The following is a 17,169-nucleotide window of genomic DNA, read 5'->3' on the forward strand; positions in this document are numbered from 1 at the left end:
AAGAATTAAAAACAAAATATTCTAAAACATGTAGAGTATCAAAAAATACGTTTTCGGAATTTTTAAAATATTCTTGACCATAAAAACCATCAAAAAACATGTTTTCGGACCACCCACTGCGCCAACGATGTGCTCTAAATATACACCATAGTTCATAAGTACCACTTATGTAGATATGTATGAGCCGCATATAAAAATCATCAAAACCAAAAACAAATTATAGCAAATTATTAACACGTTTACAGCAAATTTTCATTATTCGCACCGAAAAAAAATAAAACAAATAATTATTGCTCATAACATTTTTAATAACAGCAATAAAAATGTAACAGAAAACTTTTGAACTAAATGCACACGTACCAAAGCAACTACTTTTGCGTGTGCGTAGCCGAGTTGCGTATATAATAATATAATTTGTACATACATACACATATACATAATAGTTAAAATTTGTTTTGCAGCAACAATAGTAATTGCAAACGACTTCATACACACATATATATGTACATATATGCAAGTGTACCTAAACGTGTGCATAACGGTACCACATTTATGGCATACAACAAAAGCAAATTTATTAATTAAGACACTTGCCAATTAATTTGCTGTTTGACTTGTGTGTAATAATAACAATTTGCAATAACAATTACAACAAATACAAGTACTATAATCAATATAAATATTATTACCATTGTAAACATATATGAAAACATATAAATTGTACATAAATTAATACGGTAAATTATTTAAAGTGAAGAAAAAAACACAAAACGTAATTGCAAGTCGAAAGTCAGTAATACATAAATTTAGTATTAATTAAGCATATTCTATTCTAAAATTATTTGTTTCATGTACATATATACTGGGGTTATGTATGCATATACATATACATGCATGAACACATACCTACATAAATGCAATACGTTTAAGTGAAAATTTAAATCTGTGATAAATATTACTATTGAAATGTAAAGAAAACCATAAAATTCCTAAACACTTAGGTTGCAATTGAATGTAAATAAAATAAGCATAAGAGAAGAGAAAAGAAAAAACACAAGTATAATATAAATAATACAATATAATGTATTTCGCAAAACTATATCGTAAATTTAAATCTTGTTGATTCGCATAACTGAAAACTAATTAGTTTCTAAGTACACTTATAATTCAAATTTAAATAAAGAAATCATATACTACAGCCTCTTTTGTTTTCATGCTATGGTTGATGGGGTAAACTTTAGAGAGTTAATAATAATGAACCTTTTTGAGGTTACCTACTTTTGTAAAAAGAACACAGAAGCTTCAAAATCAATGAGACTCTTTATTATCTTTCCAAAGAATATTGTTTCGATTTTATTTGTTGAAGATTATCATTTTAAAATGTTAGCCACGGCTACGTCACATGTGGTCCATCCGTTGACATTTTTGATGACTCGTTGAAGCATTTCGACTGGTTACTGGCGAATGAAACGCGTGATGTGTTGCTCCAAGGCCGGAATAGAAGCGGGATTGTTCGCATTGACTTTAGAAAAAAGTCTAACGATGTGATATGACACGATCTTGGGGTCAATCGAACGACCAAAAACGTGAAATTATCTGCTCATCGAAGTGTTCTCTCAATAAATCCATTTATTGATGCGATGTTTGGAAAGTGCGCCGCTTTGTTTAAATCAAATCAGATCACGAGCTTCAATTTAAGCCACCAACTAGTAGGTTATCATGACACGTTAACTGTCGCCATTGACGGTTACGTTCTCACCGGCATCAGCTTTGAAGAAATATTGACCGATGATTTCACCTTCCCGCAAATCACACCAAACCGTTTTTTATTTTCTAGAAGAAAAGGCAACTCTTGAATCTCTTCAGGTTACTCTCCGCATCTAATGCTTCAGTTTTGCATGTTTAAATAACCATTGAGCCAGAAATGCGCCTCATCGCTGAATAAAGTTTGGATCGAAAATGCTAGACCTTCTTGGAAATTTAGCCAATAGAGCAAAGCGATGTCGTTAAGGAAAGTCGAGCGGCTTCAGTTCTTTTTTAAACTTTATTGTACATTTTAAAATAAAGTTTTCGAGTTCCAAGTTGCTGCGAACGGCGGCGAATCGACTCTCCACGGTCTTTGTGTACACTTTCAGATATGACTGCTGTATTTTTTTCACAGCGTGCTGGACATGCTATATTCAGTTGAATATTATCCAATAATAAAACTGGGTCTGAAGATAGGTGATAGTGTTGCAGATAGTATGCTCAGTATACCGATTATGTTGACCATAAATTGAGCGAAGCGCACGAAGCACGTTCTTAACAGTACGACTAAACGTTGTTCAGGTGAAAGTCTTTCCCTGATGAAATATTAAATAATACTGACAAAAATAATATGACAGCTTGACACGATTCACGACTAAAGATTATTAAAAATGTACATCTACTTGGAGTCAGTTTCAACTGGTAAATATATGACTTTCTGAAATGACAAATTAAGAATTTCTACTAAGTTTTTCTTTTGTGTTAAGTAAAATAAGACTCCTATAGATACCACTTTGCGAAAGTATTGGGAATACAACTTTGTTTTCTTTGCTCAAGGTATTACGGTAATTCTCTCAATTCCATATAAAAGTGACGCAAGTGTCTAATAGATCGAATAGAAGTAAGGATCGCTTGTTTTAGAGCAGAGCTTTCTTTATTTTAGATGAAAAACAATTCAAAAACTGAAAATATCAGTTTTAACTAATTACTGACAGAAGAAATTCTATCCACTTTAATTTTGAGTGAACTAAAGATTTTTTAGAGATGACTTTGCTAATGTACTGAAAAACATATATTTTCTCTATAAATGTTAGCACTTGAACCTGTTTAGTCGTATCATTTTATTAAAATTCGATTAGCATATTGCATGTATACCTAAGTCGCTAAGGACGAAGCATTGATAGCATAGCCGATCATAGGTTTCGAAAAACTTTATTTTATGCTCTTTCAACATCATATGACTTCTGAAATACGAAACTTGGACAACATCGCGGTATTAGTCAAAAATACTGAACATTTTGGAAGCATCTCTTGAGGAGAATTTTTTGTAAGCAAAATTGTTCGCCCTACCCAGAAACAGCTGGTAATTATTTGGTGAAAACGACAGATTACACGATGGATGCATAAGCATCTCTCAAAAAAACGCGGAGCTTCTGGCGAGTCACTATTCTATTCCTATTGGCCGCTTCGCTTTGAGTACTTGCTTACCTTGGTTCAATGGTTGACCGAAAAGGTCCGAATTAAAAGTAATGAAAGTTGTATGAAAGCAGCTCAAGGTATATAGTATGTTTCCCTGCAAATTACATCAAACACATAACACAACCTTTCTGAGCATCAATCTCGGCTTGATCACCGTTCACGTCGGCTAACCGTGATTTGACAACAACCGTATTTATCGTAAGTGATGATTTTTTCATCGCCAGTAATCATCCGTTTCGAGCTTCCTTTCGTATCCAGTCTGATTTAAATGCCTTCAGTTAGTTTTTTGTCTAATGTTTAGTTTCAAGACACTCGAAATGGTCGGACATAATTCGGAATTGGTGCTTGAGAATTGAAGATTAACAATTAGAATCTTACTGGCATTGTAATTTCGAAAAGGTTTCTGAAAACCACTTTAAAAATCCAGGATGTCAAGAAACGTATTATTACTGGCGATGAATCTTGGATCGGCCGAATATCGTTGCAAAGGTGAGCCAAAGCCGAAAAAACACGCAAAGCAGGTGAAATAATATAGTTATATTGACAGCTCCTTCGTCTGTCAAGGTATGGTGCACTCTGAATTCCTTTCGACCGGCTAAGCTGAATACTATTTGAGTGCTATGAGTCGTTTTTGCAAAGATTGATTCTTCGTTAGTTATTCGCCAAATTTTCAACCAATAACGTGTCGCAAATACCATACTCGCCTGATTTAGCTCCGTGACTTCTGGTTATTCTTTTACACTAAAACGACCTCTCCGAGCAACCCGTTTTGAGTCAATCGAAGGCATTAAACGTGAATAGCTACCCGTATTGAAGGCTATTCCTGAAATTGACTTAAACAACTGTTTCGAGGATTGAAAACAACGTTGGCACAAATGTATTGGATAGATTTTGAAGAATAAATTAATAATTTTAAAATTTTAATACTTTTAATGGAGTAAGGGCACTAATAAAGTTATGGAAAACATCGTCAGCAAGATATAATTTTACAATTTCGCCATCTATGGAGCTGCTTTTGAATTCTTAGAAAGATATGATCGATTGATAAAATCTTCTCTTTCTCGAATTGTCCTTAAAGCTGGTGACAATTGCTTCAATTTGTATGTAATTAGTTTATGACAGATCCTTGAAGTCATTTTCCTTTAGTGGTTTTTACATAGACCAAATATGAAGACATATCTTCAGTATTACTTCTAAAAATAACTGGTATAACTAGGCTGCAAAGTGCTGTACTTTGAAGAGCTCGAGTAAACCTATTTTTATGACCCATATACTTTTACTAAGAGCAAAGAGTCACGAAACCTCTTACGATTCACCAGAAGGACATTGCGATGGCACAGCTGCTAGTAGCTGGCCAAGGCTTGCTTATCTGGTTGGAGGACCAATAATCCAATAGTCCAGTAGTGAACCATGATGAACTGAAGTGCCTAATATGTTGGTGGAATCATTAAAAGAGTTTTCCAAATAAAATATACTACACAAAATACCACAAATCTCAATATTTTTAAGTGACTACAAATTTAAATTATTATAATTAGTCTGGAGTCAACGAAACTCACAGTTATTAATTATGAAATGAAAAAATACGAATTCAAAGAAGAGCAAAAAAAATCCCTCAAAAATCACAGCTCACACCAAAATACCAGGAAGGTTAAAAAGATCGTTTAGTCCGGCGCATAGCAATAATTTAACAGCGATCTATATGTGGTTTCGTAGCACAGCAGTAGTCAGATTAGAGTGTTTTATATCAAATTATTATGCTATTATATAAATGTATGAAGTGAAAAAAAAAACAAAAAAGTGAAAAATTAATCGCTTCGATTTTCTCCCATTTTCTTGGGATAAGAGTGAGCGAAAGTCAATGAGGTAAACGGTGTGCGCCGGCGCAGCAGGCACGTGAGAGATTCATGGGAGTTCCAAGCGGATCAAATTTTGAACAATGCTGAGAAGTGGAGATAAATAGCTGAAGATATGTAGTTGTAGTATGAATGAGCACATTACTACGCGTGTGTATGTGTGTTTCATATCTTTAAGAAAGATGCTGTGTTAAGAATGAAGGAATCGACGAACTAAATATCATTAATAGATGTGACCAAATTCATTGACGACGGCGTAATTGGTTATATGAAGGGGCACGCATCTTTGTACGGCGAGCGTGTGCGATATTAATAGTAGTCGTGGCAGTTAATCATTGCCGACTGCTACCTGCTGGACGGACACATGGGACGCGATATGAATTTTAGAGCGTCAAGCAGCGCAAATAACCCATTAAATGCCACAAAGGCCAACAATAAAAATTAAAAACGCATTCATTTAAGTGGCAAGTGGCCACTGAAAGCCACTGAAGAAGACTACGGACGGGCTTACAGAATCCATCAAGTGGTCCATACATGGTAGGTATATGTGTGTATGTAAAACGAACTGTGGAAGGGAGGTACTTGGAAAACCAGTAGCCGTTGCTTATGACAGTTGAAAAATGACAACTAATCAGTTTTAGCTTTTTTTGTTAGTACGTCTTTAGTAGAGGTAAAAAATATTTCATTCTTCAATACAAGCGATATACGAGGGCGGTCCGATAATTTATTTGACAACATTGTTACCTTTTAGCCGAATTGTGTATGGTCGCAAAAGCTGCTCTCAGACTCAGATAATCTGGGTACACAGATAACTGCGAGCCTGTGAACTAGCGAACACTCGCACGCACTGATTTTATTCCAAAATTCTAGTTTTACCAGGTCGCCGAGATTTGCGCTGTCTGTCGCTTTTCTGCAAACATTCCATCAAGGTGGGCATGGGAGAGAAGGTCTAACTGGAGGAGAGGGGTGGTCAACTTTTTTATGAATGCAACCAGTCTTGTTGGTAGGGTTTGTAGCTTATAGTATACTGTCGAGAACGATCCATAACCTTCAGCTTAAGGCCTCCTAACCACTGCAGCTTCACATCTAGTGATCCGAATTGTAACCTCCTTTAGAGTGGTGACTATCCGCTCCGAGAGTAGGGCATCGATATAAGCCATGAGCTCGTTGACTGTATACTGTAAAGCCTTGGCTGTCGCTTTTCTGCCAACATTCCCTCAAGATGGGTATGAGAGGGAAGGTCTCACTGAAAGAGAGGGGCGGTGAACGGTAATACGGATGGATCAAGGGTTGCGGGAGGGTTCGTTGAGAGTTACTGTCGGGAACGATCCATAAGCTCCAGTTTTAGGCTTTTGTCTATTCTATCTGTAGATCTAGTGCTCTGGATTGAAGTTTCTTGCAGAGTATTAACTACTCACTCCGAGAGTAGAGCAGCGACTTTAGCCTTGAGCTCGCTGACTGTACTCTCAAAACTGGTAAGGTTGTCTAGACTCCTTATCTCTAGAATCGAGTTACTACATGATTAGACTGGTTTGGTTGCCTAGTCTCAGCGGTATTGTAGGAAATTTCAAAGTTTGCCAGGACAGGTACTTCAGTCTCAATAATTGGGGAATGAGAATAGGAAGGAGCTCTCTTGGCTTTATCTGGTTCATTACTAGGAAAGTTGAACTTCGGATCAGATGAACAAGCGTTGGCCAACTACTAGCAATTGTCTTTCTGGCCCAGGGTAAATCGTAAGAGGCAAAGCGAAAGAAAACGAATATTAAAAATAGGTTTAATCGAGCTCTATGTCTCTCATGGGGCAGCAATTTATAGCTAAGTTCGACCAGTTTGGTTGTAGCGACGATGGAGGTGTGAGCCATTGCGTTGATCTGGTCGAAGACCAAATGTTCTCGACCAAATAAGACCGCTGGCTTCTGCTATTAGAAGTCAAACCGATCCAATAATTTGATATAGTCCTGGCATCGTTTTGCCACAGCTATCGATGTGGAACACATTTTGAAAACAGTGTTCATTCCCTTTCAGGCCTTATGACAGATGTCGCCTAGTTTGGAGGCGGTTCCACGGGTGAAGATCAGTGTCAAAACTAAACTAATGGTCCAATCCGGCTGCAGCAATCGTCTACAACATAAAGCAAATATCTTTTGGGATAGTGACCCCAACGCGAAGTGAGAAAAAAATGGATTACCCTCGTAAATATTATGTAAGTATGTTTTTAGACATTCATGAGCCAGATAACTTACTGTTTTTGTTGTTGTGCATGTGAACTACTGCCAGTTAAAACAAATTTTTATTCCTGAGAAAACTCCTCCAACAGCGGCCGCTCCACTGTTTTTGGTCAAAGCGTAGAGATAGCAAGCGGACAGTTGCAAAAGGCTAAGGACGGACAATTGGTTGGCCAAGTAAATGTGTGCGGATAAGCCGGTGGAAAAAAATGATGACACAACTTATCACATTGTCGGGATCTTAACTCAATGGGCTCAATGCAATCATAATCATCATCGCGAGAAAATCAAGCAAATGCAGACAGGTAGAAAGGCAATGAGATGCCAGCGCAGTAAGGCCTGGAGAGACGGTAGCTACAGCCGTTGCATCAATGAACGCAGCATACAGTGCTTGGACATTTGGAGTAGGCTGGACCGACAGGAGTCACACAGTGGTCATAAGTATTCACCTCATGTCACACATTTCGGTGACTGACTATTGTGTGGTGTCGGCGGTGGTGGCAAGCCGTTCGTTGGCTGTCGCACTGCATGCTGCTCAAGGAGCTAGTGCTTTTTTGTACGATCGTCACACGCTCCTGCCCGATCGGGATGCTCGCTCGCATGCATGTATGTGAGTATACGAGTATGTAGTATCGCTATCATTCATCAAGTGAAGCGGTGGCTCTTTCGCAGCGGTATGACTTCACCTGATGATCATTGAAAAAATTACCGTCATTAATAACAGAAAAAATAGAAATAAAATTAAAAGAAGAAAGCGATACCTTCACACTGCCATACACAACCGTTACATACACAAACATACATACATATACATACATGTATTTTATTAGCATTTCGTTGTTGGTTTTTGCCTTCGCCGTCGACTACTTTTTTTAGCTGTATCGCTCATTTCGTCTGAAGTGTTTTTCATGTTCAACTCGGCGTTTCGCTGTTTGACTTTTTCGCCTTTTTCCATCATTCCTTTTTTTATTAATGTGTTTCAATTAATTATATGGGAGTGCGCGCACGGCTGAAAATGTCGAGTGTATTACAAGCGTGCACACACACAAACACACTGTCCGCATCGCATATATGCGTATTGTCCATATATTGGCGGCCTACTCAGCGTGCCTATTTAACAATTTTGTGACATTAGAAGCAAAGGATTAGTGGTAGCCATTCATCTGATATTTGTCACAATTGATTAAGGAGCCACAACAAGCACTTAAGCATCGGTAATGGATTGAGATTTTTTTTTGCTTTTCCCTTGAATTTTAATATCTACAAAATTTGGCTTTTGTAGAAATTCAATTAGCGTGAAGTGCTTTGACATATTTTCTTCCAGAAAAATATTATTTGGACGGCATGATAAATTGCTTGTCATAAATAATTAGACAATTGGCGATATTTTTGAAATCATGTGTAGAAAGTTGCTGATAGAAAGTGCGTTAAAATGAAGACGCGCGAAGAGAAAAGGGAGTTATGTGAATATTTTTTATAAAAAATATTATTTTCAATACTATTTATAGCTGAATAGATTTTGAAATGTTTTGAATAATAGTAAGTTTTTATAATTTGATTAATAAATGGTTTTTTATAAATAGTTTATATACAACTTTTTTCGAATCCAACATGGAATCCAGACGCATCGTACTTTCTATTAGGTTAGCTTAATATGTTAGGCTAATAAGCCACGCCTAGACCACGTGCTAAGTACAAGAAGAGTAGTCATCTTTTAGCATACCTGCATTTGACGCAAATATTAGCAGATTCTGCGGCCTCACTATCGATACCTTGTCAAGCTTATCATACCGTGAGACTTCAGATGCTTACAGTGTAGTCTGCAGGAAAAGTGCACAAGAGATGTTCCATTATTTGCCTGGTTCCTGCAGTCTTCTCGATCTGTCAGCCCCAGTACTTTCTACTACGCCACACACATTATCTATTATACTAAACATATTTCTTCGAGCTTCTTTAATGACTTTTTAAAGCACAATAGTTCTTCTAAATATATATATCTAAAGGTCTTTAATATACAGCCTAGGTCTAATTCGCTTGCCTAATAAAAGCATATGTTGTAGAGATCCTAGCTTGAGTTTCGGGGCTTACGTGTCTGACAATGGTTAGAAAACGCTCTACCCTGTTTAACCTCCCCGAGAGTAATTCCGTCTTCTTGTCGCGCTATATACAGGGCACTGCAGCTTCAAGAAACACTTGTCCAGCATGGGAATAGGTTGTTTTGCAAATAACCGGTTTTGCGACATGGAACCGGAAACTCCCGATTGTCCAGCAATTTGTAGAAGAAGGCTTAAGGCTCTTGGATTCTTCCACGTGGACAGGTATAATATCACTTTTATCGCGCCCAGCAAGTTCCTACAATTGTTCACAGTGCTGGACCTTTGTGCCCACGTGTAATTTAGAAGAGGGAACAATAGACCATAGGTCGCATTGAAAAACCTCAATTAATTCCTGTCTGTTGTCAAAGAATGACGTTGTGATTCTTAGCCTCCAGTTTTCTCACTATTGTCTCTCTACTGGTTTTGAGCATTATGTCTACCACGTTTTGGAATTGTGTCTTATGTAGGTAAGGTTCCTCGGCTGAATTGGCTAACGCTAGAGTACTTTGTAGAATAAAATTAGGTAGAAACTCACCTCTATGAATGATGTGGGAGTTGCTCTAAGCCATATGATGCACTTTGGTATCAGAAACAGGTTTAGACGTAGTAGGCTTGTCGTGTACGTGCTTGGCGTTCCGTTTAACGGATACGTCTCTGCGTCTTCACTTTTTCGAGGGTGCCCGTAGTTGGCTCTCTGACGAACACTGTCCCTTTTCAGTGATGAGCTCTTCCACAAGATTTGCCAACGCTGGATCCGAGGCATCGCATCAATCGTGTGTGGCGAAATATGCCTTGTAGTTTTTCACGTTCCCTTCAACCCAAATCAAATGTTTCATCTCTCCATCCTCTAGGTTGGACTTGCCGTCGAGTCAGCTGCACTTCTCGATCGCACTCTTGTATCACGCTATTGCTCTTCTTGCTTTGCTTCTACTGGGGCCAGAGTTGAAAGCCTCCGTTACCTTTTCTGGAAAGCTTAGAAGCTATACATCTTTTCCTTAGTTAAGGCTCACAATGTTTCCTTGGCCAGAGTTTTCATAGACATTTTCTCATAATGCTACAAACAACGCAACTTAATCATATTGCCGGTGGTAGCAGCCTCGTTGCCATCGAAGTGTGGACTGGTAGCCCGCTTCATTTCTTCGTTGGCCACCAAATTGAGTTTTAAATTCAAGTGTCTGTACCATTGTCGTTTTATACCTACCTCTGCTTGCTCGTCTGTGTATTGTTTTGCCCTTTCACCTTTTTCTGAAGTTGCCTTCGCTTGCGCCTGTTTTAAGATGACGCCTTTCTGCAATGTTATGACTCAACCAGCTCAGAGACATTACGACCACGACATTACAAACAGCGACACTCATTATCCAGTTGTTGACCCCGGACCCTCCAGCCTATATGCTTATTGCTTCGGAATGACGTGACCATAGATACTCATGGACTTAAAGTCTGTTTCTTGAACTTGTGCTTGCTGTGAAATTTCGTTAGATCAGAGTTGCTGAATAAGCGGAACGACAAGATTCAGGACAAATAGTTTGAGGATTATTTGAGAAACTATAACCGTGATCTTTCTATCAACTTCAAGCTCCCGTACCACTGTTAAAACACACAAACACACATAAATCACAAAAATGGCTGCCATTATGGGACAATTATCGCTTGGAACTTCAGATAGGTTTTTAAGAAGTACGGATTCACTTTGATACTAAGGAATCGATGGTTTGTTATGAACTTTCTGACTGTAAAATCAAATCTGGTTAGGAATTTTTGGACCTTTCTATAGTTTTTGCTTTTGCATCGAAGTAGTTATTTATATGTGTAAGAAGTCAAGAAATTTGCCGGATTAACAGATTTGTGAAGGATGTGGGTAGATATTTCGATATTTAGTACTTATTTCGTTCCAGGGATTTAGGGAAAGTATACAATAGGGATTCGGGATCACCTTCTATAGTTCATTCAGTATAAACTCAAATTATTTCATCCGTTTTTGAGATATCGATCTAAAATTTCTCCGCAAGAAGCTGCCCATTCGGAGTTGGAATCAACCGGATCTGGCTACTATAGCATAAAGCTGCCATACAAAGTGGCCGATCAAAGTCAAGTGCTTGCAAAATTTTATTTTTTACCAGGGACCTTCATTAAGTTTGTCGTAGATTATTTTCCTAGTGATAGTCTCTTAAAAAAGTTTCTCAGATCTGGGCCAATAAACATGTAGCTGCCATTCAAACTGACAGATCCAAATTAAGATAATGATCTTAATAAAATATATGCTTTCCTCTTTAAGCAGCCTTAATTTGGCTCGAACTTAGATTATGTCAAAAACGTAGTAATACAGAGTTGGTCGGTTACGCTTTAAGATTTGGTTATACTATCTTGATTTAGGAAAGGTCGGTGTAGTGGAAAGTTATATTTTTTACTTGATTGAACCTCAGTATATTAAAGCAAGAACTTGTTTCTTTGGCTGGTTTTTTAAGATACTTCCAGCATAACTTAAGAAGCTTCGCCAACTAATATTCTCCTCCGAATCAAATGAAGCCAATCAAAAGATATGTTGTAATTTCTTTCTAAAACCTTTGGATCATTTCTTATTTAGCATAGTTTCACCTAAAATATGCCAAAGTAACTGTAAACCAACATATTCACTTTCGGGCAATGGCGCGCACTTCTACAAATAAATTAACGGGTGATTTTTTTGAGGTTAGGATTTTCATGCATTAGTATTTGACAGATCACGTGGGATTTCAGACATGGTGTCAAAGAGAAAGATGCTCAGTATGCTTTGACATTTCATCATGAATAGACTTACTAACGAGCAACGCTTGCAAATCATTTTTTTTTTTCCGGACAAATTTTGTTCAGCGATGAGGCTCATTTCTGGTTGAATGGCTACGTAAATAAGCAAAATTGCCGCATTTGGGGTGAAGAGCAACCAGAAGCCGTTCAAGAACTGCCCATGCATCCCGAAAAATGCACTGTTTGGTGTGGTTTGTACGCTGGTGGAATCATTGGACCGTATTTTTTCAAAGATGCTGTTGGACGCAACGTTACGGTGAATGGCGATCGCTATCGTTCGATGCTAACAAACTTTTTGTTGCCAAAAATGGAAGAACTGAACTTGGTTGACATGTGGTTTCAACAAGATGGCGCTACATGCCACACAGCTCGCGATTCTATGGCCATTTTGAGGGAAAACTTCGGACAACAATTCATCTCAAGAAATGGACCCGTAAGTTGGCCACCAAGATCATGCGATTTAACGCCTTTAGACTATTTTTTGTGGGGCTAACGTCAAGTCTAAAGTCTACAGAAATAAGCCAGCAACTATTCCAGCTTTGGAAGACAACATTTCCGAAGAAATTCGGGCTATTCCGGCCGAAATGCTCGAAAAAGTTGCCCAAAATTGGACTTTCCGAATGGACCACCTAAGACGCAGCCGCGGTCAACATTTAAATGAAATTATCTTCAAAAAGTAAATGTCATGAACCAATCTAACGTTTCAAATAAAGAACCGATGAGATTTTGCAAATTTTATGCGTTTTTTTTTTAAAAAAAGTTATCAAGCTCTTAAAAATCACCCTTTACATTCTTCAAAGGATTATGATACTTCCTTCGTTACTTACTTTTTCGGGTGCCAATTGGAACACAAAATTTTGGAATTAAGCACATTGATCGATATGTACATATTTATTTGTGCGGTAGTTACTTAAAATATGTTCTTAGCGAGGTATTTTCGAGCTTGAACAACAAAACATACGTTGATCGATAGCAAAACTTAATTGCTAACTAATTTCTTTACATAGCAACAAACGTCATAAAAATGTTTATCTATAAGTAATATACACATACATATGTAACTACATATGTCCGTCTATCAACAAATTCCATCAAATTCATCGCTCACAATTGTTTATCGCCTAAAAGCCTCATTAATTTCCGACCATTTGACATTTGATATGACACACTGAAGACATTATACTCCAAAAACAATGCGATTGCCAATCGATGAAATGCCGAAGTTGAAAAAACACGCAAACACACCCTCAATTCACATCTCTGCTTGGAACTGGAAGAACAAGAGGCATCAACCCCTAGCAATATGTTGCATACTTGCATTGCGTTGAACGCGATTATCAATGAATATCGCTGACTTTGATTGCCTGTGAGTGAAATGGTGGTGTCAATGATTTTTATTGCTCCTCTTCAATTCCAAAACCGTGTATTCCCCTTGTAATTTGGCGATCGAGGCGCCACATGGAGGCTGTATGCACTTACATACACACTTATATTACACTTATATGTGTGTGTAAATATGGCTGTGTGGCGTTGACATTCAACTATCAAACTAACGAAAAAGGATGAGCAAAGCATGAGTCAAATGACGACAATGGATCACTATATTGGTCTTCAACAGTTGCACACATACACACACACATGTTCGAAAGTGATTGCTGCAACAATTGGAGCGCATATAATATACTTGACTTCTGCTTGTGTGTCATGTGGACAATTTGATTTGAAGACACTAAAGCATCTGTAATAGACACTCGAAAATTGATCGCGTCAGTTTTTTCACAAAGAAAAATTTCTTTATAATCGTGTAGCGATCACAAATCTTCATTTCACATTTTTCAAATTCATTTGTGGATATTTTTAAATTCCCTGCGCCCCAGTCTAATGTAAATTAAATTATGACATAAAATTCAGTGAAATGTTTGGGTAAGATAATTGCGGTTGACAGCTTGTAGTGTCTGCGTTTTGAAATTAGTTATAAGCGTGAAATATTAGCGCTAGCAATTTTTTAGGTTTTGATACGAGGGTGGCTCAATAAATATTTTGTCGAGAAAAGAAACTGGAAATTTACGAAAAAATGGTGATTTATTAATCACTTTAGTTTTCAGTTGGCTCGACACACTTGACCAAGAAGTTCTCCAGTTTCTGGTTTTTGGAGATCTTAAAGGTATGATGAGGTGTAAGACGATCCGTTGTCACAGAGAAAGAGCAAGTCGAAGGAGTTTTTCGCTGGAGAATCCTCCACCATTCCAACAACAACATCTCAAACAGTTTGTGGTTACATCTTCTTCGACATTCATCGCTCACGCGGACGTTTCTAAAGATCTTGGAAAAAACAAACCTTTCGAATGCTCCAAGTGCTTTCTCAGCTCGGCTAATCACCATCCATGTTTCTGCGCCGTAAAATAGTACAGGAATAATGAGGGATTTATAGAGCGCAAATTTTGTTCGTCTAGAGAGGGATCTGCTGCCCAATTGCCTATCGATCCCATAGTACAAGTAGATCCGAGGTTTTCGTGTTCCTTTTATTGGAATTGCATTTTCACGCGGCGTGTCCAAAACTCAGGGACATAACCCCAAATGGAGAGAAAGTTTCGGAAATCGCATTTATATTGCGAGTCGCTTGTTTCAATCCAACCGCTCGCGTGCTTCTGCACCTCTTTGTGGATGGACGCTGCAATCTTGTTGAGCACTAAAATGGTTTACTTTGGATTGGCCCCATCAAGGCTTTTTTTTAGTCGTGATCATGGGATCTACACGGGTTGAATACCATATCTCACTCTAATTTGTTAACGTTGGTCGGGGTGCTCAACGTGGGTACAGCAGTATTAAGAATGAGTATACTAGCTGAACCATGGCTGTATACTCAAAGGAACTGGGTCCACACTCCATTTACAGCCCGCACTTTGGAGTATTAGAGCTATGTGACCTGTCTTCCAGTAGTCGATTTAGATCATCAATCCGATGAAAACGAAAGAAAAACAAAAAAAAGTCATCGCCGATATTACGCTTTTCCATATTTCTAAATTCCGCGGACACGCCCACTTTCACGTGCCGCTAAAACAAAACGATAACAAACTTCTTTCGTATCAGTGGCTCCATTTGTTACTTACGGACTGCCCTCGTACCAGTTTTTTAGGGCATTCCTTTACGCACTAAAATCTTACATATTTTGAAAAGGGGAAGAACGAGGGAATTTCTGTTGCAACAGCGGTAATTTGATTGATGCCTGCCGCAAGCACATTTAGTCACTCCATTTCATGTAAGAGCCCGTTTATATATACTTATGTATACAAACATACTACCACAAACATACATACTTACATGTATGTAAGCAATTTCGTCTAATAAATTTAGAAAGCGCTTTAGCGCACTAAAATACAAGTACTACTTAGGCTCTCCCCTTCGGCCATCAATGCGTATTTATGAGTATCATTCACAGATGACTCGTACACACCATATGCCAAACATGATTCCACCGATACATAAATCATGTACGCTGTCTTCATTTTCTGAGACTTTTGTTCAGGTGGGCGGGTGCACAACTAAACAACAACAACAAAAATTATGAAAAGTTTGTGCATAGCAAATAAAATAAATATGAATTGAAAGCATAAACGCCAATAAATGTGAAAAGCGTGTGGTTCTGGGCTCAATCTACTACCACCACCACTAGCGGCGCACAGTTGGCGCTTTGGTCCAACTAAGCCTTCCACCATAATTAAAATTTTTAATCAATTGGCATTGTCGTTTCGTTGGCAGCATTTGTTGTTGTTGCAGTTGTTTTTTTTTCAGCGCTGAAGATTCGAATTCAGATTTTTTTGCTGCCGTGTAACCTCTGCCGTTCAGCATACGAGGTTGGTTCAATAAGAATTTAGTCATACCGTCCGATGGCGCCGGACGGAACGTAAGATTACGTCCTCCTGGATCATCCGACTTGTATTTTTGTTCGACATGTCCGCAGATGTTAGTAAAATGGTATCAAAAAGTGGTTAAACAACTGTCCAGGAAGTCGCCGTTTGGTCGGTTACACCCAAATACCCTGAAAGCGGCTATAACGAAGGATAACGTGATCCGCTCCCACGACAGTTAGGGTTACGTAACTAAAATGAACCTGGAATTTTTATCCGGTCAAGGACTGTCAACCTGGCAAGGTCTGTCAACTCGGCTACAGCAACAACTACAATGATAACGTGACCGAAGTTCCCGATCTCGTTTTTCAGAGCGTCGATTGAAGCTGTGCGAGGTAGCTGGTACAATAGACATTTCAAGCGACCGCGTGGGTCTAAAATTACATAAAATAAAGAACATGGGAATGTTGTCGGAACGATAGGTGGCGCGCTTGTTCACTTGGATACTCTGTTGCATCTCGAGTCCAAAACAGAAACGAAACAGTGGACTTCCCCCGATAAAGCTCCTAAAAGAAAGTGGAGACAGTGCAATTGGCTGAAACGATGATGACCACCTTTCTCTGGAGTTCACAAGGTATGATTTCCATTGAATACTTGGCGAAAGAGTAAAACGGTTGCAGAACTCAATTCTGTCAAAAAGCGTTCTATAATAATAAAGCACCGGCTCATACCTCCGACAACGCCACCAACAAAAAAGGAGAGGTTTGACTTATAAGAGAAGGTTATCAGCGCAGAAGATTATCAGCATCACGGACGGTCCACTTAGCAGACTCTCGAAACTCAAATTTCTAGACGAGTTTAGGAAATTGGAGCCCTGCTGGATCCAGGATATCGAGTAAAAATGGAACCATGTTTCAAAATGAACGGCCATTTTTTTTAATATAATTTTTTCTTTAGAATACTAAATATTGCTCGAACCGTCCTCGTTTGTTCGGCTGTGCGCCTGTTCGCCGGGCGCTCGTTTATGTAAATCGCTGTGCGCCGCTGTGACAGCCCGGTTAACTAACTGCCTGTTGGTTGGTGATCACAGCTTGCGATTTGCGATTTGCATGCATTTGATGAGCTTTCGTTGTGC

Source organism: Bactrocera dorsalis, chromosome 5 (assembly GCF_023373825.1).
Source record: "Bactrocera dorsalis isolate Fly_Bdor chromosome 5, ASM2337382v1, whole genome shotgun sequence".
NCBI lineage: Eukaryota > Metazoa > Arthropoda > Insecta > Diptera > Tephritidae > Bactrocera > Bactrocera dorsalis.